Raw genomic sequence first — 22949 nt, forward strand, 5'->3', positions numbered from 1 at the left:
ATTATGTCTTGAATTTATGACTTCCACACCCTTGCTCACTGCATGCACTGACTAATGTGGAAAAGTCTCACAAGGCCCCTTCCCAAAATATTTTAGTTCTTTTAAATTCTGATTGGAGGTGGAAGCCAACAATGACAACATGGTATGAAGCGTGAGATTACTTACTAATAAAGTTCATAAATTCTGCTTGTTTTCCTACCATATTCCCAGAGAAAGGACTTGTTTTAATACAAAAGTATAATTAATAAACACATTAGCAAGTGAAGCAGCAGAGTGCAGAGCATTCATGATGCACGGCATTCATGAGACTTTCCTGTGGTAAAAGAGGCTGGGTGAGAAGCCTCGGAGCTGTAAATCATCTGGAAAAACATTCTCTAGCGAAACGGTGTGATTCATTAATCAAAATACCTCAGCACGTGTCACTTGCAAGCAACTGGGGAAGAGAGACGGAGAGCTGTTTATTCTCTCAGTTTAGCCCTGCTAATTGTAATTGTATGTATATAACGCTTACTACCCCTGATGTGTCGAAGCGCTTTTCTGCGCTGGCTTAGGGGGGTCAAGGTGATTTTACCCTGCCGTCTTTTCTTATTTTTTATCCTTTTTTTGTGACTCAGTTCAACCGAGTCACAAGATGGCTGCCATCAGTTCCAGGTTGGAACTGTTGGCAGCCAATCAATTCACAGGCTTGAGATCGGGAGTGTTTGCGGATCCTCCGCTGGGATATTTGTATATCTGAGAAATGTCTACATTTCTCAGGAACAACTGAATGGATTTACACCATTTAACAAAAAGAGTGCTTTCTTAACCAAGAGCTACCTTTTTGCCAAATTTGGTGTAATTCTGTTCAGCAGTTCAGGCTGTAACCGTGTCTAAAGTTTCCTATGGAAATTAACATGGAGAAAATGCATTTTGGGTACCCGCCTCCCTTTTTCTCTGCCTCTGCTTGATGAATCATCCTGAAACTTTCAACACAGCAACTGAAGTGAGCGGGCCATTAGTTTTGGAAATTTCTCAAAGATTCATCAAATGGTGCCGAAGATATTGGCAAAACAAAAAACACCTTTCCGATTGAAACTAGGTTCTAACTAAGTAGCCCTCTAAGATGGATGGTTTAGGATGTGTATTATTTGCCATGGGTACCCCAGATTGTCCGACTAGGGGTTAAGGAGAAGTGTTCAGCATACTGTTGCGAAACATGCCTACAGCCAGCCTACTGTTGGTCAGCAAGGATTTCTGAATAGACTACTCCATCTACTGACACATCTTTGGGACTGTAAGAGAGGTGGTCAGGAAGAGGTTCACTCTCTTAGTGCCCACACCGTCAGCGCTTACTCCGCCCTACGCACAATACACTTACATACCAAGGAAACTCATGAGACATATTTGTGGGAAAGCAGTGATGCAGGTTTATTTCGCACAACAGGTATCAGATAGGTGGGTCATCTTACAGGCGATCCAATGCGGCAGCCCCTCGCTGACCCGCATGCCTAAGGAGCCATCTTGCACGGCGAGGCGATGCTCTGACGGTGCAGCACATTATCACTTTATTTCTTTCCACTCCCGCCCCCCCTGTCAGGGCGGGGAGATGAGGCACACCCCCGGTCAGTTCAGGCCCCCCGACCGCCCAAAGGACTAACGGGGCGCCGACGCTGTTTCCTGGAACCCCCTCGGCTCCAGGTTCTTGGCTCAGGCACCCTTACTGTGCCAGGCAGAGGTATTTAGACTGTATCCTTCTGCCGCAGAGGTACCCCTACTGTCCATCTGCTTCCAGATCGCCCTGTAACTCCGCCTGCAACATAAAACATGACCATTAAGGGATTCACAACAGCGCCCGCCGCTCTGCAGCTGGGTCAGGGTTCAGGGTGGGAACAGCGCAGAGCAGGCCAGGGGACCAGACGCGGGAAGGAGAGGCCGAGCAAAGTTGCTGGGCCTACTATATATCCCCGGGAACGCCTCCCCCGTCCCCAGGAGAGCCCTCCCTATTGGCTGTGGCGAGGAGGGCGGCTCAGGGGAGTGGCGCGCTGCAGGCTCCGCTCGCCCGACATGTGGGACTAAGGCGCTGTCCCGCCCATGCTCCCCTTCGTGTCGCGCGGGCCAGCGGCATAGTGCCCACACCGTCAGCGCTTACTCCGCCCTACGCACATTACACTTACATACCAAGGAAACTCATGAGACATATTTGTGGGAAAGCAGTGATGCAGGTTTATTTCGCACAACAGGTATCAGATAGGTGGGTCATCTTACAGGCGATCCAATGCGGCAGCCCCTCGCTTACCCGCATGCCTAAGGAGCCATCTTGCACGGCGAGACGATGCTCTGACGGTGCAGCACATTATCACTTTATTTCGTTCCACTCCCGCCCCCCCTGTCAGGGCGGGGAGATGAGGCACACCCCCGGTCGGTTCAGACCGCCCAAAGGACTAACGGGGCGCCGACGCTGTTTCCTGGAACCCCCTCGGCTCCAGGTTCTTGGCTCAGGCACCCTTACTGTGCCAGGCAGAGGTATTTAGACTGTATCCTTCTGCCGCAGAGGTACCCCTACTGTCCATCTGCTTCCAGATCGCCCTGTACTCCGCCACAGCTCTGGAGGAGGCTTCCGTCGATGACAGAGCCCCCCACCCACCTAGCTACTTTCGGTCGCTGTGTAGTGTACCTCTATCATAGTACCCTTCACCACACCACTTCTGGAGATTTCTTAGGTCGGTTCATAGGACACGCCCTTTGTTACATAAGCCGCACCTCTACCGGGGAATGCTTAGCTACGGTTCTTAGGCCACGCCCCTAGTTACATAAGCCACACCTCTTACAGGCACATGGTGGTTGCCTTCACTTTTCGTCTGCCACGGGGCAAGCCGCTAACGAGTCCACATTCTGATGTGTGGTGGGTTTGGACTCATTCCCAGAATATTGGTGTAAGGTTCCTATTTCCGGAATGCGCTTGTGCCCCTGCAGCACGCATAATGCACTCCTAATTCTCTTCTAGGCGAACATCAAGCTTTCACTGTTAACCTGAAGCTAGGAGGTTGTACATGTTTTCGATGTAGAGACTGTGTGCTAAAGCAATCCCATTTTATGTGTAATGCACTGTATTGGCATTGGCTGTACAGTAATTTAGGGCTGACATGCCATTTATTGCACTTGTTACCTAGTGTTCGGGTATATGTTTGGCCCGATTCACAATAAGGCAAGGTATTCACAATTGTGACCCTCCTTTCTAATTCTACTTATTCCTCCCGGTTGTCACTCCCATCCTTCAGTAGTATTTCGCAGTGGAATTCCCACACTAGGGAAATGTCTGTGTGCTTAAAGGTGAATGAACCAATATACGGGAGTACATATTTACCACACATTTAAACGTACCCAATTAAATCACTAACTTTATCATTTCATAAAGAATCTTACGGTTAATGTGAAATTTTTGTGTGCAGATACTACTGTTATCGCTTGTACTGGGAAATGCTGTGTGTACACCTTTTCAACATACCCTAAAGAGTCATTACCTGATACTCTTACAGTGCCCGCACATATCTATGGAGTGAACAAGTCGCAGGCATGCCTTCTTGAGTCCCTGCGGAGTATCTGCCATTTATTGCAGCATTGTACTGTTTTGAAACAAGCACCCGCCATTTCCTCTTGTAACACACTGTTTGCTGCTTCTCACATGTTGTTTGCTTTTGCTGCTTGCATAATGCCACCATCGCCTACATTACGTTTGTTCTAGGCCTGAGTGTCTAGCACATATTGCAGTATTTTACCTCCACTTGTACTGTGTCTCTCTTGCAACCTGCACCCTTATCACTTAACCTTCTGTAATGCACTGTTTGCTCCCTCATGTATTTTCAATAGTAGAAGTCTTAGCAATTGTGTTACTGACATTGGTATAAATTATACCAAACTTAACTTTATGATGCCTTTAAAACATGAAGACACCTTTGGGTCATCATGGTTTCCTGGTGGATGTTGTGATGCTTTCAGTGGCATTGGACCCGGCTAAAGTAAGGGCAAAATATACTTCGGGGATACAGTGCTATTTCTGAATTTTGGCACGTTTTGTTGGATGATATTGCATTAATATGTCAAACATCCGAATGGACACTCCCGAAAGTGATGTGGTTTACTGCATAATACTGCAGTGCCTTTTAGGATTACATGTGTGAGTTAAACACATTGTATTTATGCCTGCAGAATTAAGAAACCTGCAATCACCCTTAAAATTATGTTTCCACGTGCCCTACACCATAGCTGTCCGTTGTCTCCAATATCCGTTATGGCTACGTTCACCCACCAGATCTATTAAGTTTTATTGCTTGAAGTTAAATTCGCATAGTTGAACTTCGCAGCAGATAGATTAATTGGAAGGGAAGTGTAAAAGAAGCTGCGATGGTTTACGGTTCGCCGTTCTATACTATAAACTATCGAATAGTGTTCTGAAAACCTTTTGCAGCTGGCGCTTTATAGCTACCACTATTTATTAAGTCCGTACATTGAGCTGTTACGACTGCTCAGTGGGTGCATTTATCAGTTTTGAACCTGTGGGTAGACGCTTGAAACCCCAGAGGGCTCTCTCCCCTCCATCACGATGATGTTTGTAACCTAAGTCCCATTCAGATATGTAGTACCAATCGCGGAAAGCATTTGCATCCCTTTGGGGTTGCTTTATTATTTAAAGTGCTAAATGCTGTCTTTAATGATTGCAGAGTTGATGTCTTGTAACCCAGACACCTTGGATTCAGGGGTACCTGCTAACCAGATACAAAGCTAGTTCACTACCGCAGCACTGGTCTATCGCTTGGTAAGAGAATACAATGGCTGCATTGGAAGTAGAGTTTAAAGCTATAGTATAAGCTATAGAAACCCGATATGTGTACGATATGGTGACTAGTGTCACCTACCAACTTAAAGAATTTACAAGGTGCAAATTAAAACCTCTATTCCTAGTATGAAAGTGCAGGTCATACTTGGATCTTATCGGCAACTCATGTTAAATTCCATAATGAAGAAACTTCACGTGAACGCAGTCCTTAGGCAAGAGACCCAAGTCCTCCAGCGCGAACTCGACCCCAAAAGTATGGGGCATATACATGAATCGTATCGTTTACAATAACCATGAACCCATGTGATATTAAAAGGAGGGCTACGACAAAATTCAACTGCTTCAATTCGAGTTGTGTTCTTAAATTACGTTAAAATTCAACCGCCACAATTTGGGTTGTGTTCTAAAAATTACTACAGATGTTGCCGGATCCTGTATCAGATGTTTTATGTGGCACCAGTTATATTACATGACCATCTCCCTTGGACTGGTGGAGCTAAGAAATTTTCCCAGAAGCACCGACGTTTCGCGTCCTCACCAAGACTCAAACCAGGTCCCCAGGTAACATAGTCGAACCCCCCAGGGGACCAGACGCGGGAAGGAGAGGCCGAGCAAAGTTGCTGGGCCTACTATATATCCCCGGGAACGCCTCCCCCGTCCCCAGGAGAGCCCTCCCTATTGGCTGTGGCGAGGAGGGCGGCTCAGGGGGGTGGCGCGCTGCAGGCTCCGCTCGCCCGACGTGTGGGACTAAGGCGCTGTCCCGCCCATGCTCCCCTTCGTGTCGCGCGGGCCAGCGGCAGTCTCCTGATTCTCATCAGTGACCATCAGCATGGTCACATCAGCCCTGTCACAGAAAAGTTTAAGGCGGTTCACATGGATCACCCTTTTGGGTGTCCTGCTTGTGCCCAGTTCCACCAGGTATGTGACTTCACTTTTCTTTTCTAGGATAGGGTAAGGTCAACTCCATTTGTCTTGGGGGGCCCTTGGTGCAACAGGCCCAAAAAACACACCTTCTGCCTTGGTTGAAACTCCACCAGTGCAGCCTTTTGGTCATACCAGAGCTTCTGGAGCTCTTGGCTGGCCTCAAGGTTTTTGGAAGCTTTTTTCATAACTCTGCCATTCTGGAACGTAGGACTAGTATATAGTCCACAATATCCTGTTTAGGTTCTTGGAGAAGCTTCTCCCAACTTTCCTTTACAAGATAAAGTGGTCCCCTAACAGGGTGGCCAAACAGAAGTTCGAAGGGAACTCCCTTCTGAGGCACTTTCTGTGGGCAAAAAGCAGGCATGGCAAAAGAACATCCCTAGAGGGGACGTGGCTTGGAGGCCGATGGAGGAAGCCGCGTGAGCGAAGAGCTCCGCCAATGACCTGAATTAATCCTGAAGTAATACGGCATTGAACCCCCCTACCGCCGGCCAAAAGCTGGTGAGGCGGTGCGTACCTGAGCTGACGCTGACTCCGATCCAAAAACAGCTGAGATCGCGGAGATTTGAGTGTGTTTTCCTGCTCGTAACCGAGCTGAGGGGAACACGCAAAATGGCGGCGGAGCAGTAAACGGAGACCCGGAGCCGGCTCTGGCGGGAGCTGCCCCTTCCCTGTATCGGCACTGTGGGCACGTGGGAGCGGATGACTGGAGCAGCGGGGGCTCTCACCTGCCCCCCTACCTAAGAGCTGCGGAGAGGAGCGGATCAGGCGGATGGCCCGCGCTACATTGACTGGCGCCTGGAGACGCCGGCGGAGAAGGGGCGTGGCAGGAGACGCCGAGAGGGCTGGAACCGCGGCAGCCACCGGGGACCACAGGAGAGATGCCGGCGGGGGCTGTCGCTTCCCTGTATTGGCGCTGTGAGCACGGGGGAGCGGATAACTGGAGCAGCTGGGGACCCCAACCCTCCCCCCCACCTAAGAGCTGCGGAGAGGAGCAGATCGGGCGGACGGCCCGCGCTACATCGACTGGCGCCTAGAGAAGCCGGCGGAGGAGGAGCACGGCAGGAGGCGCCGAGAGGGCTGGAACCGCGGCAGCCACCGGGGGCCGAAGGAGAGACGCGATTCACCAGAGCAGCGGGCGCGGTCGAACAGCAAGCAGGAGAGGCATCCGGCTCCGCACTGGTGAGTGGAACGTAGCGGGACCTGGGACTGCGGACTGCGTAAGCGGGCGCGAGTACCCGGGTTCGCTGCGATCTGCGAGCCGGGGTGGGGTGTGTGACTGCGCCCTGACGAACATGCTGGCCCCTAATAGGAGAAATCACATGGAACAGAGATTAACGTCGGGGAGCTGGCACCTGGGATGCTGAAGCGGGGGAGTGGCTTTGGAGGGTGCTGAGGCCTGGTGGTGCAGGAGGCTGCGGAGGGCCCTTGAGACAACAACTGCACTGGACTCCTGGTTCCCCGGGCTGAGGAGAACCTTCGGGGACCGGAGGGATTGGAACTTTCTGGGGCCCTAGGGACTGATCGAGCACCACGGCTGCTAACAATAATGATTTGGACAGTGGCTGCTGAGATCTAGCCTGAGATTTGGCGGTCAGGGCGAGCTGATATCTGATTGGACCTCTAGGGGCTAGAGACTTGTCGCCTGGGATTCTGCTGAGGGGGTTGATGGCGTAGCGGAGCAATTGCAGGCGGTGCCGACCAGTTGGGGCGGAGGAGAGGTGCCTTCATGCGCTTCGGAACTGGACTGGGGCACCAAACGCAGAGGAAGATAACAACAGGGTCACTCCCCCCCCAGCACGGGGTACAAAAGTTGTGGTGCCCGACCATCGCCGGCTCAGTGAAACTTGGATAACTCCCAAAGTTAGTAAGAACTACGCCGATGAGTGGCCCAATTGGGGAGATTGCAGGGGAAGGAAGATGGTGCGCAGCAGCTCTCGGATGGCGAGCCTCCCGGCCAATCAGAATCTGATGTGCAGGAGGCACCCCAGGACCCCACCATGAAGCAGTAATTCTATAAAATCCTGGCGGCAATAGCGGACTCTCGCGCCGCACTTCAACAAGAAATAGCACATGTAGCAACGGGTCTGGGACTCCTACGTGCGGACCACTCTAAACTAGCAGACCGAGTAAAACTGGTGGAGGGAGCGCTCCAAGATGCAGAACCGGCGCAGAATGCATTGAAAGTCACAGTAACAAACGCCTTGGATCGAATTGCGGCGCTAGAGAGGCGTGCTGAGGATTTCGAAGGTAGAAATCGGAGGAATAACATCCATATAGTGGGTCTGCCCGAAAAAGCTGAAGGGGCGGATATGGTGCAGTATCTAGAGAACTGGTTGAAATCAGTAGTGGCACCAGAGGGTCTTTCATCCTTCTACACCTAAGAACGAGCACACAGGGTACCAACTAGACCGCCGCAGCAGGGGCGACCCCCGAGGCCAGTGGTAGCCCACCTGTTGCACTTCCAGGACAGAGATCTGCTGCTCCAGAGGGCGCGCACCGATGGCCCCTATCACTTTGGGAATAGCAAGGTCAACCTATACACAAACTATACTTTTGAGGTTCAACGATTTCGCTCATCCTTTTTGTCTATTAAAAGAGAGTTGCGAGAAGAGGGTCTCCAGTAGTCTTTGTTGTTCCCCGCCAAATTAAGAATAATAGTAGATGATTCGACCAGCTTTTATGAAACTAGGGAAGACGGATGGACCTGGCTAGAATCATATAGGTTCAGTAAATAAGAATTTATCCCTTAGGGTGAGAATTATGCCATTAAGTACCATCAACACACTAAACCATTAATCATTCGGTTACACCCATACAGCCTGATGGTCTAAATTCTTATTTACTGAACGTATACTGATGCTCCATTCCCTTTGGGTTTACAAAGGAGCAACTCTCATTGTTTTTTAGAATCAGTTAGGCCTGGAAAAGATGGTCAAGGGCAAAGAACTCAGGGCACCTCAGAAGGGCTCCCGCAGCGCAAAGCGCAAAGATTGCAGCAGAGGCGGCGAGGATTGAGAAGGCCCACAACGCCACAAACAGAGATGGAGCAACAGGGAGTGCTGGAGGCGTGATCGGCTCTATCTGGAGATCAAAGGATGCACTCCTGTGAGGGCACTGACTCAGAGAAGGACAAGGAGCACTCTGATACTGAGGCCTCGGAGGTAGACAGCATAAAGATGCCACCGGTCACACCAGCCACAGCGGATGGGATACTAGACGAGTAAAGATCGAATCTTGGAAGACCGACACGGAACTGCTAGGAGTGGTGAGAGGGATTGCGGACACTGCGATGTGATGAAGGAACAATTTCAGATGACGTGTGATGTGGTGGGGGGGAGGGGGAGAAGCTTCTACCTCAATAAGGATGTAATAAGTTTGAACTGTTGAACTGCTCACTGGTGTTCACTGAGACTAAAGTGGCAGGCAGGGGGAAAAATATATGGTATAGCTAATCCTGGGTTTACAGGGCGGGATAATTCCAAAATATCAGCAGCGGCCCATTGGCACTGAGCTCCCCTCGTGGCCCATAAGGCATGCCCTCAGTAACTACTGATGGGATTAGTTGTGTGTTAATTGTTGTAGGGGTTTGGATGGGGACTAGCTGGTTAGATCTAGGTCCTGTTCTTGGGGGGGGGGGATGTTGGGTGGTTGGGAGGAAGGTTGGATTACGGAACTCACCGGTGTGCAAGCTGGAGCACAAACTGAAATGTGGATACTGTATGGCAGGAATGGGGACGTTACCTGATCTACGGTGTATTACCTGGAATGTGAGGGGCCTTCACACTATGACGCGGCGCCACAAGATCCATGCATATTTAATTAGAAGAGGAATACACATAGCATTGCTTCAGGAAACGCACCTCACTAAGGCAGTGGGACCAGCTTTACAATGAAGGTGGAGGGAACAGGTGTTTAGCACTGCATATTCTGCGTTCGCACGGGGAGTAATGATATGGATTAAGGCTGGGGTTCCTTTCCAGGTAACAAGACAAACAATAGATCCTGAAGGCAGGTTTGTAGCAGTAGAAGGGAGACTCCATGGTAGGGATATAGCACTTTGTAGAATTTATGCACCAAATATTGACCAAGCGCGCTTTCTTGAGCGGCTAATTGGCACGTTGGCACATTACCTTACTGGCTCTGTAGTGCTAGGAGGAGGGAGGTATAAAGAGATAGGTCGCACCCCGCACTGGTGGACTCCCCTGTGCATAGGGTAGCCAAAAGTAGACTGGAATGGCAGAATAGATGGAACCTAGTAGACATATGGAGCACACACCGCCCATATGACAGAGACTACTCATACTTCTCTGCGATGCATGACTTACATGTTCGCTTAGATGCAGTTTTATGCTCCACAGGAATAGTACCCTCCATAGCGCACACTGAATACCTTGCCAGAACACTGTGGATCACAACCCGCTACTGTTTACTATGCATTGGGTTACGGTTGCGTCTGCCATCCCCACACGGCGACAGAGACCTGAAACTTTAGATGATCTGATTTTCCAAAGGGAAGTAGCTGAGGGAATAACACATTATTTCACAGAGAATGCTGGTACGGCCTCCACAAGAGCAACAGAATGGGACGCTTTTAAAGAGGTGATTCGGGGGCTCGGCATTAGCAAACATGTAGGTGTGAGGAAAGTAGACCGAGCCGAGAGTAGACTGCGAAAGGCGGAATTAGACAGGCCTGGCCACCCTGAAATTCAAGAAGAGGTAGTTGCAGCTAAAGAAGGAGTAGCAGTGGAAATAGAGAGATTGCGTTGCTTCGATTATAAAACCTATATCACGAAAGCGCACGCTGAGGGGGATAAAGCGGGGACATTGCTTGCTTGGTTGGCCAACCCGATGAAGCGGGGCTCACCCATATTGGCACTGGAGGACAATGATGGAGAGGTGGTGTTCACCCAAAGTGCGATAGTAAACAGATTCTTACAGTATTATGAAGCTTTTTACAGAAACTCGTTGATAGCGGGGGAGGTGGACATCGACTCCTACCTGAACGGGGTGTTACTTCCAGAACTAGAAGAGGAACAGGTGAAATGTTTAGGTAGTGACATAACGTTGGAGGAAATCAGGAGTGCTATTAAGCACTTGGCCCGAAACAAAAAGCCAGGAGTGGACAGGTTGCCGATAGAGTTTTACTGGAAATATGTGGACCTGCTGGCGCCCAGGTTGTTGGAGGTGTATAGAGAGGCAAAGGAGTTAGGTCTTCTTCCTGGCTCCATGAGGGAAGCATTAGTAATTCCACTGTTGAAGCCAGGTTCAGTGGGAACAGATACGGCCTCATATCAACCGTTATCAATGCTGACTAATGATTACAAGATTCTGAGCAGAATCTTGGCGACTCGCTTCTTGCAGCATATGACTGCACTGATCCATGAGAATCAGGCGGGGTTTATCCCGACAAGGAATACGGCCTCTAATGTGCGACGATTGCTGAGGATATTAGAAGAGGATCAACCTGAGGCACAGCAACCTATGGTGCTTTCAGTGGATATAGAGAAAGCAGTTGATAGCTTGGAATGGCTATACCTCTATAAGACTTTAGGACGTATTGGTGTAGGGGATGACTTCGTGACCTGGACAAAGGTGCTTTATACGTCCGCAGTAGCCAGAGTGAGGGTTGGAACATTGATCTCAACCCAATAGCCAGTGGCCCGTGGAACAGACAGGGGTGTTCGCTCTCCCCTTTGTTGTTTGCAATAGAACCACTGGCAGAACGAACCAGGTTGGGAGAGAAATATAAAGGCCTGATATATAGGGGTGACAGACAGCATATTTTGCTATATGCCGACGACCTGCTAATGTTTCTGGAGGATGCAGGGGAGGCACTGAAGGGAGCTACAAGCTTGCTATCGGACTTCGAAGATATTTCAGGTTTGCGGGTGAACTGGTCCAAAACATGTCTATTTCCGGTGAGGCCGGGAGGGTCACTACCCGAGATGGCTCGTGAGGTACGATGGGAGCCGACATGTCTGGCATACCTGGGGGTCCATATCTATCACAGAGCTAATGATATACTAGAAGGGAATGTGGGGAGATGTGTGAGAGCACTGAAGGGGAGCATGGCCTTTTGGCCAACACTCCCGCTATCTGTGACAGGTCGCATAGCCCTATTGAAAATGGTGACCTTACCTAGGCTGTTATATTTTTTTAGAACGCTACCTGTTTGGATACCGTGCTTAGTATTTAAATCATTGAAATCCTTGATAGTGGGGCTCTTATGGGGGTCTGGAAGACAGAGTGTGGCCCAAGCATCACTGATAAGACCAAAAGCAGAGGGGGGCTAGCGGTCCCAGATTTTGAGTTGTACTATCTAGAAGCCCAGCTACAGATATTGACACAGGCAGTAGCATGGGAATTTAGGGGCCCTGAGCACCTGAGAGGCAAGGGAATACAGCACTATGCGATATCCTTTATAGTTATGCAACAAAATTTGGACCTCAGAGAACTCTCCATGGAAGAAAAGACACTAAGACTGTGCTGGAATCGATCACAGAGTAGGGTGGGAGCACTACACCCCTATGCGCCCGAAATCCCATTAGGTATGGCTACTGCGCTACCCCATGTAGGCGACTGGACATCTCTACAGGACTGGGAACAAGCGGGGATCCAGATAATTGGAGATTAGTATGAAGACGGGGAACTGTAACCTTACGAGGCATTGCAAGAGAGATATGATCTGCCATGGGGGGGATTTTTAATACACGCGGCTCTGGTTAATGCATTGAGGGCGCAGTGGAAAGGAGGGATAGTGGAACCCAAGACGACAATTGCGTGCCAATACACAATGATGGCGGCTTGGACTTTTAAGGCGGCCAAATGCTTGTATTTCAGAATGCTGAACGAAGGGCTAGCACCACTAGATAACTTGAGAGCAAAATGGGAAGCGGGGATAGAGAGACCCATCCCAGAGACAGCGTGGGAACAGATAGTGCGTAGGGCTTGGAAAAGCACGAGGAACGCCAGATTTCAACTTGTGCATTTCTATATACTACATAGGGCATACTTAACACCGGGCAAGATCAGGAAGTATTTTAAAGTGGAAGAAGCAGTGTGCCCTAGATGTGCAAGTGAGGGTGTAGAGCTTGAACATATGTTATGGGAATGCCCTAAATTAGGGGACTATTGGGAAGAAGTAGGAGACACTTTGAGCACGGTCACAGAGAGGCAGTTAACTTTTGATATAGCAACATGTATACTGCACTGGTTTCCTCACACCTCCAAGACTAAGGTGTCCAGTAAATTTGTAGACATGGGGTTATTACTAGCAAAGAGAGAGATAACGAGGCACTGGAAATCGAAAGACAGCCCCAGTAGTGAGAGATGGAACGTTGAATTTATAAAATGGGCGCGAAGTGAGAGTACGATCAGATACCAACAGGCACGGAGACTAAATAATGATAAAACACTAGACTCCGCAAATGCATGGGAAACATTGGTTCAATCCTTATTGGATCACCATATTGATGAGGATTAAGAGCAAGAAACTGAGGCTCGAGGGAGGCTCACACAATTACAGGTACATAGAGGAATGTGAATAGTAGTAGCTGCACTAGGAATTGAGACCGAAACGAGGATTACAGTAACACACACCGGTGGTGAGGGAGGGGGAGGGCAGATTGGAGAGAGTTGGGAATGGTTTGGTATGTGATTGAGATTCGTAAGACAATGTATATGTTATAAAAGTATGTAAATCATCAGGACATCACGTTGTGACATCACCATTGGATGGCTAAGATGGGGTAAAGTGGAGAATATTGAGATGTATGACTTAAGATGATGATACAGAAAAATGGTTTATTGTCAGATGCATATCTGAAACCAATAAAATATGTATAAAAAAAAAAAAAAAAGAAATGGCAAAAGAACATCCCTCCTCCTTTTGAGTTGTTTTTCAGGGTGTCCCAGAAACCTGCCTTTCAAAGTATCTCTCAACAAGGCAATTTGTTTGTGGATGATAAGATATAAAAAAAAAAAACAATTTGTCCTCATTTGCCGATACCCTAGTGCAAAGAAAGCCGCCAACCACCACTGTGTGCCTCTGCATCCAGCCCCCGGATCTACTAACATGGCATGGACACAGGCACACAAGAATTTAGATTGGAGGAAGAAGGAAACCTTCACACAGCAGGGAGACCTACGTCACTCCATCTAGGCGCTTTATCACCTATTGGACCAACACATACCTGGGAAGACCCTTCAACCGGTCCATGGAGTAGGAAGAAGGCATAATCATTGGACCCGGGGGGGAAAAAAAAAACCCGGGCATCCTACCTCCAAATCACCAGGAAGTCCCAGAAAGCAAGCCTTTTCCTGCTGCAGGATCTGGCCAAGTCCACCCCCGAAACTTCATAGAGAGACGTCAACCATCCTGCGTAAGTTGGAAGAGCCGGATCCACCCAGAACCTGCAAATCTGTCTCCTGGCCAGGAGAATTGCATAAAACAAAAAGGATCTGGCATGCCCAGTGATGTTGTTGTCTAATCCAAAGATAATCAGAGGAAGAGAGATGCACAGTGTCGTATTAAGTATAGAGGACAAAGCCTCCAACACCTTCTCCCAAAAGTGACCGATAGCAGGGCACTCGTTGAACATGTGCACATCCGAAGCCTCCGGCAAGTTGCATTTGTTGCATTTTTTCCCAAGCTGATATTTAGCTAGCTTCTTTGGGGAGAGGTATGCTCGATGTAGCGTAAAGAGGTGATTTATTTTCAGCCATGCTGGTTTCACAAGCTTATTTAACAAAATAAATGAGATTTGGCAGTTCGGCTCCCACTGATCTCCCATCTCTCCTCCCCATAGCTTCTCAGGGAGTATAAAATCTCCATATATTTCTTCTAGGATCCCCCAGTACCAACATGAGACCTCCTTGTCCCCCCCTGGCCTCGTTACCAATAGATTTTCCAACTTGCTATCTTTCCCCAGGGGGACCCGCTTCCTAAGCATTTCCTGAGCCCAGCTGGTCAGTTGCGGATACTTAAAACTAGAGAAATGTGGCCCGACTTTCTCCCGCAAATCCTCCCAGGGTATCATGGAGCCGCCTGCCACCAACTCTCCCCAAGTCAGAAATCCAGCCTCTCTTATAGGACACGCCAAACTGTCTTTAAGACAAGATGGAGTTCCCGGCGAGTCCCACAGGGGTGCTGCGTTAGAGAAATAGCTGAGCCCTAATCTTTTCCTAAGCCTTTCCCCGACTCACCTGCCCTAGTAACTTACTAACCTCCTCCACAGAGATCTCTTTTTCCAAGATCTTGCTTTGCTCTATTGAGAGCTTAGTGGTGAAAATTGGATTCAACCAGGCCTCACACTCTATCGTGTCTACACCAATGTCCTCTTTATAAATGGCCTGAAAAAAATCCTGAAAAGCAGCCCCAATTTCTAGTTGAGTCAGCCGAGGGGATTCTTCCCCTCCACCTTGATTTCCCTAATATAGTTTCGAGCTTGGTTGGTCTTGATTTTCCAGGCAAGGATCTTTCCCGCCGCCTCTGCAAACTCGAAATGGGAATTCTTTATTCTTTTTTTTTTTTTTAAACCTTTATTATCACTTCACATAAATACAAGCATGGGCCTACAACCATCCCGGCCGGCCGCTAATCAATTCGTAAGGTAAACAGAGCAATATAAAAAGAAACAGCGGTCCATAAGCCGGGGTCAGGTAAGTATCCAGGATACGACTCGTATTTAAGCGTACAGCGTAATAAGCAGGATTTAAGAAGGTTAATTTTACAATGAAGAAAAATAAAACAGAAAAAATATCAGGAGAAGTGCCAGACGGTCACACATGATCCTACAATAGCAACATGAAACAGAAATCCGCAATGAGTGCGAATACACTGAAGGACACAGGGGGAAGGCATACGAGTCAGGATAAATGTAAACAACACATACACGTCATGTCGAATCAGCACCCCAGCCCTTAAAAACAAAACAAATTGTAGGAAACATGAAGACGACGACACCTAGAAAAAGAAAAAGCAAAGGGCCATAGAGACAAAGGAAGGACAAATAAACAACCCTCTTCCCCCTATCCCCCACCCTGCACCCCTGCAGAAGGCTACGGCCTACCCCCCCCCAGCAGCGTGCCTATCGCCCTAAAAAGAGACCTGAAATATAGAAGAAAAAGGAAGAAAAAGGAAAGGAAAAAATATGAAGAAGGGCCATCGATCAGACCACCCGGCCCCCCCCTCACCTATCACGCACAATATACATCAGAAGCAAAGTCAGAAGAGCCACAGTAAGCAAGAATCATAAAGTCAATCGGTAACATCCCCGTGGAGTGTCCCTCCAAAACACCGTCAGCCAACAATGTGTTCCATCATATCCTAAACGATATCATCCCTGGCCTTCTCTATCAATAGTACCCACATACGGCCATTCATCAAGCGGCATACAGTACAGTGTGGCGAGTCCCACCGAACCGGGCGGTCCGAGAAGCGCCAATACTCCATGGGACCGTAGCCCCCAAATCCCAGTCAAGTACGCATGGCGGAACTCCGTATGTGGCAGTACCGATACCGGAAACATCCCCCAGGCAGAACACAGTCTCACCAGCCAGGAGGAGAAAGACACACAATCCGACAATTGTTGAAGTGCCGCCGGGGCAACCCAAACTATGGATCGATGTTGTTTCTTCCGCCGCCGTACAGATAAGGGCCCCGACGAGTCACTCCCAAACACAACAGAGCAATCCAAAGCGATGTCACGGACCGGGTCTATCGGTGTCTCCACAAACGTAGGCGCAGCTGGAACGTTCATCACTGACGCAAAGGCGGGCACATCGGCACTTCCTTGTGATTCATCCCCACCCATGTGGAGCGGTGGGACAACAATGGCGGCCATCCTTCTTCCTAGGTCCCGGGCGTCCCGGATCAGGGTCTTATGCAGAGGTGTTAACGCAGCCAAAACATCTCTGGGCGTGGGCTCTCTCTCGTGTCGCCAGACCCCAGGACTCTCTCGCATAGCGGCTTCTCTGCCCGGGTGAGGCGTGCGTACGAGGGTGCTCTCCACCATCTTAGCTGCTCCAGCCTCGTCCTTCTCCACCTCACCTCGGGACCGGATCTCACATCAGGGAGGAACAGGATTCACAACGGGAATCTCACAAGCCAAGGCAGGTTTCTCAGCGGAGAGTCACCGAAAGGCTAAAAACTCCGCCGCACCCTGGGGGCAGCACACTGACTCCGGGCAAAGTCGGTAATGGGCCCGGACACAATACCGGAATGGGGGGCTAAGAATCATGCACCTCCCTCGACCCAGCCGCATCACTCTCCCCACATGGTTCTCCGCCAGGTGGGCTGGGTCGGCACTGTCGCCATCAACAATCAGGTCTCCAGCTCCCTACGGCCGAGTCCTCACCATCACCAGAGGCCGCTGTTGTTGCAATCGCGGCCGGCCACTCTCCGCACTCGAGACCCCGGTCCCAGCTCCGTGAAGGCCTCAAAACAGTCGGGGACACTCCAACGGGTCTGCGGCAAGCAGAAGCCTCAGGAGCAAGCGGTAAGTGAAAGTGACTCTTCGCCTACATGTAGATGCCGTTGCAGCTCAGGATAAGTGCCAGGATGTATGTGCGGGGTGAGGAGGCTCACAGAGCCGAGCGGTTACGCAGCCATCTCGATCGCCATCTTGGCTCCTCCAAGAAAATGGGAATTCTTACTCGCCTCCCACCGTTTGGCTACCCTACTCTGTAATATGCTTTCCAACTGAGATTTTAATAAACCCAGTCTTTCACAGTCAGCTTCAGTGCCCATATGGGCCCCCAAATTGTTCTCAATTCCCTTCATCTCCACCTCCAGACTCTCAATACTTTCTCTATATTGCTTTTTCCTATACGAAGATCGACTCGTGATACACCCCCTCCAGTAGGCTTTCAGTGCATCCCACAAAACCGGAATATTAACTGTGTCTAAATTAGCTTCTAAGAAATATTGAGTTTCTGTCCGGAGAACGGAAACCTCCTCCTCCTCCAGTAGCAAAGTACGGTCAAAAGACCAGGATACATGAGGTTTTTGATGGCCTATTTTTATTGCGAACGATATGGCTGAATGGTCCAAGAGGTGAGAGGGAAGGTAAGAAATATCAATCAAGAAATCTTTAAGGCTGAAGCTGAAAAAAGCATAATCTATTCTTGAAAGGTGTTTATATTTGAGATTTCGGAAGGAGACCCCCAATTTAGCCCCTGCCCTTTCCCTCCAAATATCCGCCAAGCCTAGCTGTGACATAATTGTTAGGAGCTCTTGTCTAGATTTGGAAAAAGCGCAAGCCCTAGAGTTCGCAGATTTGTCCAGTTTTGGGTTCAAAACAAAATTAAAATATCCTACCTAGATTACCGGATCATTCAAGTCTACTAGGCGATCACGAATAATGTTGAAATAAGAGGGATCGTCCTGGTTTGGACCATAATATCCGACCAGGGTATATGGGTGGCCATCCAACAAAACCCTTACAATTAGCCACCTACCACTTTCATCCTCCCAATACTCCATAATTTGAGCTTTAGCCTGCTTCTTAAAAATAAAGAGCACTCCCCTAATATTTGCCGATTGATCAGTACTCAAAAAGATGTCAATCTATTTTTCTTTTTTTAGAAGATCTGCCGTTTCGGCTTTGAGGAGATGTGACTCTTGTATGATAATGACCTGCGCCTGTGAGTCTCTCAAATATTGAAAATGTTTCCTCTCCTACTCCCAGTGCGCAGACCATTGACATTCCAGGATAAGAATTGCAACTTTGTCATACTATCAAGCTGTCACCCCCCCCCCCGCACCGCCTCCGCACGCCATATCTATCTGTTGTTGTGTCTTCCAAAAATCACTTTTGGAGCCAAAAGTTAGAGATAACGATTGGTGATAAGTTAAGAAAAAATGCGGGTACGGCCCCATGAGGATTTTTCACAATTTTATCCCTACCACACCGTGCACCACCCACCCTCTCCCCCCTGGAAAACCCCAGCCTACCTACACTGGACTGATGAATCTCCAGTTTTGCACCCTATGGCACCCTCGCCCTCCTCCCCTCCCCCGCTTCTACTACAAGTTAGGCGGTGCTTTAGTGATTCAGAAAGGAGACCTACAATAACCCCACACCCCACACCCCAAAAACCTTTAGAAGGACTCCCCTTAAGTTTAAAGGTTGTATATATATATTTTCTCTTATTTCCCTTTTTTCTTTTTTTTTCCCTTTCCCCCTTCTTTTTTTTTTTTTCCCTCCTTAAGTCATACTTCCATAAATTTTTTTTCCCTTTTACTTTTTTTTTCTTTCCTTTCTAGAGATATATTACGTATATCTAACTTAACATTAACATTGGGGGGTGATACTAATTGACCATAAGATCCACTCCTGCCCCCTAAGGGTTTCCTACTCCCTCCCGTGTAGCAACCTTCAGTGACTCAAGCATCTCATCGGCCTCATAAGGAGATCTAAGATTGTGCATTTTATTGTTGAACATGACTCGCAGGAAGGCAGGGAACCTCATCTGTACTGTTGCGCCCAGGGCACGAAACTTTTCCATCCTCTGCCCTAACTCCCACTGCCGGTCCAGGGTAGTCTTTGATAGATCCGAGCGGATTTGGAAGGAAAAGTCCGAACCTTTGAGAGAATTGTCTTTTAGGGCCAGATTTAGTATTTTTTATTTGAGCGAGTAGGTTAGAAAGTTTACCAAGATTTTCCTGGGCTTCTCTCCCTACCAGGCTTTAGGCAAAAGGGGTCCCTATGAATCCTTTGGATGTCCCTCTCCAGGGTTTCTGACACCTCCTCCAGGTTTAGAGCATCTTTAACAAGTTTTATCACAAAAGACTTAATATCGCTCCCCTCTTTGCCCTCGGGAATCGTAATAAGTCGAAGGTTATTTCTCCTTGAGTAATTCTCTAGAGATTCAACCCTCTCCCGAATCATATCTCCTTCTCTTCGCAGAGTTTGGGTTTTTACTTGGGCAGAGCCCAAATTAGCTTTAAGTTCTTCCACAGAGCCTTCAAGGGACCCTGTTCTATCAGTGAGCCGGTCAACCTTTCGTTCCAAAACCTCACAAGCGGCCCTGATCTCAGCTTGATTCTCAGAGGAGACCTTAAAACCTTGCATGATGTCAGCTCTTAGGGAACTTATTAGTAGCTCTATTGAGGCACAACCTGCCCCACCTACTTCCATTACTGATACCGGCTCTAGTAACTCAGTCTGAAACTCGGTCTGAGTTTGAGCCGAAGACCTCAGCATCAGCAGACACTGTATAGGGCACTATAGTGCTAGGAGCCAGGACTACTTGATCTACTTGGCTAACTTGATATTTTTCCCCCTGCTCTTGTACCTGCAGGGGGCTGGCTACCTCACCCAACCCAGTTGACTCAACCACCATGGCTGCCTCTGCCATCGGAGATATGCTGTTTCCTTCTGCCAGATTAGCTATGAAACGGCTCGTGATGTGGCTCTCTGGGGCAGTTTTGTCACTATGCTGAAGATTGAGGGGTTTTTGAATATTAAGAACCTGGGGCAACACCTTGAAGTAGGAGCGCAGAGATGGAGTAATGCGCGACGGTTTAGTAACTCCTATCCTTTTCTTACCAGCTGTCCTTGTCAGCTTATTTAGCGCTGTAGTGCCCTTCTTCTCCTGAGGCGTCTGAGGTACTTCTCTTATTAATTCCCCAGCTTCCCCTGAGCCTTCTGAGGTCTCTCTCCAGTTTTCCCGGGCACTTTCGTCCTCCATGCTCAGTAACTGAGAGCACTGACTGCCCTTGCCCCCCTTGCCCCTACCTCATTTGGATTTACTTTTAGTGGCTCTGCTTCCTTTTTTATTTGAGCCGGACCCCTTAGCTTACTTTTCTGAGCCTTCATCCCACGCAGTCTCGCACACTTCTTTATCCCCCAAAGCTCCAGCACAGTCTCCAGCAAAGGCTTCAACCTCTCCTGACCACTCAATGGCTGCCCCTCCTGCTACCTCTGCTACTGCTGCTGGCAAAACCGGGACGGAGCACCCTGCCACAGACGGCGAGGCCGCCACTACCGCTACTGCTGTCGGGGCCAGAACGCTGCCTCCTGCCGCCTCCTCGCGGACCTTACCGCCTGTTAGGATCCCTCCTGCACTCCCCCGCAGATGACCGCAAGCCGCTGCCCTGCGGCCGCACCGTAGCTCCACGGCTGCAGCCTCCCCCCTCCGCGGCAAGGGGAGGCAGTGAAAGAGCGCCGCTCCGCCTGGGCACATCCAACCTTCAAGACATAGTCGACCGAGAGGTAAGAAGGGAGCTTAAAAGTCTCCGTAGCTCTCCACAGGTCTCCGCTCCAATTGCGGAAGAAAAAGCGTCACTGCCACCGGTGCTTTACCAGCTCCATGCTTCTCGGAACGGGGAAGGGAAAAAGATGGCGAGCACTAACGAGGGCGCGCGCTGCCACTCAGCATGCGGGCGCCATGTTTTGTTGTGGATGATAAGATGTAGTGAACTTGTAATTCACTCCACACTCATTCCACATGTGTATCAGGTATGCAGACATGAAGTTGGTACCTCGATCTGACACCACCTCCTTAACCCCTTCCACGCTCATGACGAGCTGGGCTCGTCATGCAGTAGCCTCCTCGCACGCTCATGACGAGCCCAGCTCGTCATGAACCTATGAGGATCACGAAATCCCAGCACAGCAGGGGAATTCCCATAGCATCCAAGAGGTTAAGGAACGCTACCCTGGTAAAGATATCAATGACGGCTTTGGCTACTGCAGGAGGTATAGTAGTCCTAAGGGGAATTACCTCAGGATACCTGGTAGCTTGATCCACCACTACCATTATGAAATTTGTTTCCTGACGTTGTGGGAGGTTCCAGTGGACCCATCATGTCGACACCTACCATTTCAAAGGGAATCCCAATCACTTGTAGTGGCATTAATGGGGCCTTTGGTTGTCCACTTGTTTTGCCACTGGCTTGACAGGTGATACAGGAGCTGACACACTCTTTCACTTTCTGGGGCATATTTGGCCAATAAAAGTGGCTGAGAAGCCTACTCCAGGTTTTTTTCTAGCCAAGATGCCCAGCTAGGGGGATGTCATCGGCCAATATGAGGAGGAATTCTCTAAAGACCCGAGGCACTAACCCTCTCCTAGTGGACAGGTCCTCTGTCTAAGGCACAGCTTTTCTCTAGAGAATCCCTCTGGGCCCATGAGCTCAACCTGGTAAGGTTCAAGTTCCATGGGCTCAGTTCCCTCTTGAGGTGACAAGTCCTCTCCCCGAGGAGGGGGGTACAAAGCTTTTTGTTGTTCCGAAGCGGCTCTCTTTTCCTCTCCTTTCCTCTTGGAGGGTTGGGCCATTCTTCTAGGCTCCAACACTCCTTTTCACCCTGGGCTCGACTTTGTGCTCTTGTCTTCACACACACTATCTTAGGGATATCCAGCATGTCTGCACATGTTTTTATAGTTCAAATTTAGCACATGCTGAGGTCTCCAAATTATCTCCAAGCAGACAGGCAACTGCAATGTTTGGAGAGACCTTTAACTGTTTCAGGCCAATAACCCCTCCAAAATCTAATGTGACCATAGCCATTCGGTGGTCTGTGTTGACACTATCAGCGTTAGTGACTTGATAGGTCTTTCCAGCAAAGTATGGTGCTGGGGGTATCTCTCACCATGGTGACACTGGCACCTGTATCCCGCATGGCTTCTGTTCTAGTCCCATTAATCAAGGGGAACTGCTAGTACTTTTTTAAGTTAGTGAGCCAGACAGCTAAAGTGGGAAAATCTACCCCACCCACAGAGACTAGAACTGCCTCAGTGGGGACCCTGATTTATTCTGGGCACACTATTGTTCCCATCTGGATATTTGCCACACAAGTTCTAACTGGAGGTGGACTAGGGACATTCTTTGTGGGACAGGCAGAATCTCCAGTTTTATGTCATAGTTACTTACAGTTCGGGCTGGACTGGTTCCATGAGGCACAGGGTCAGACTGATTTGCATATGGCCATGTCTGAACTGGAGTGGCAGAGTGGGCTAAAGAACGGTGATGGATTAAACCCAGATCTGTTGACTGGGTGTGAGTGTTTGATTGGTACAGATGCTCCGTCCATCACCACCGCCTTTTGTACCACTTTGTTCGCCATAAGTTGGCAGGGAATGCTTAGACGTGAGTCCCTTGCTCACTTTGCCACTGGATTCAAGCAAGCCGGGCTGAAAACGGCCGAAGTGCCAGAAACCGGTCCTCGGAAGCTTGGTTCCGGTCCAGGGAAGGCATGGCTTG

Source organism: Lissotriton helveticus, chromosome 3_1, assembly GCF_964261635.1.
Source record: "Lissotriton helveticus chromosome 3_1, aLisHel1.1, whole genome shotgun sequence".
Lineage (NCBI taxonomy): Eukaryota > Metazoa > Chordata > Amphibia > Caudata > Salamandridae > Lissotriton > Lissotriton helveticus.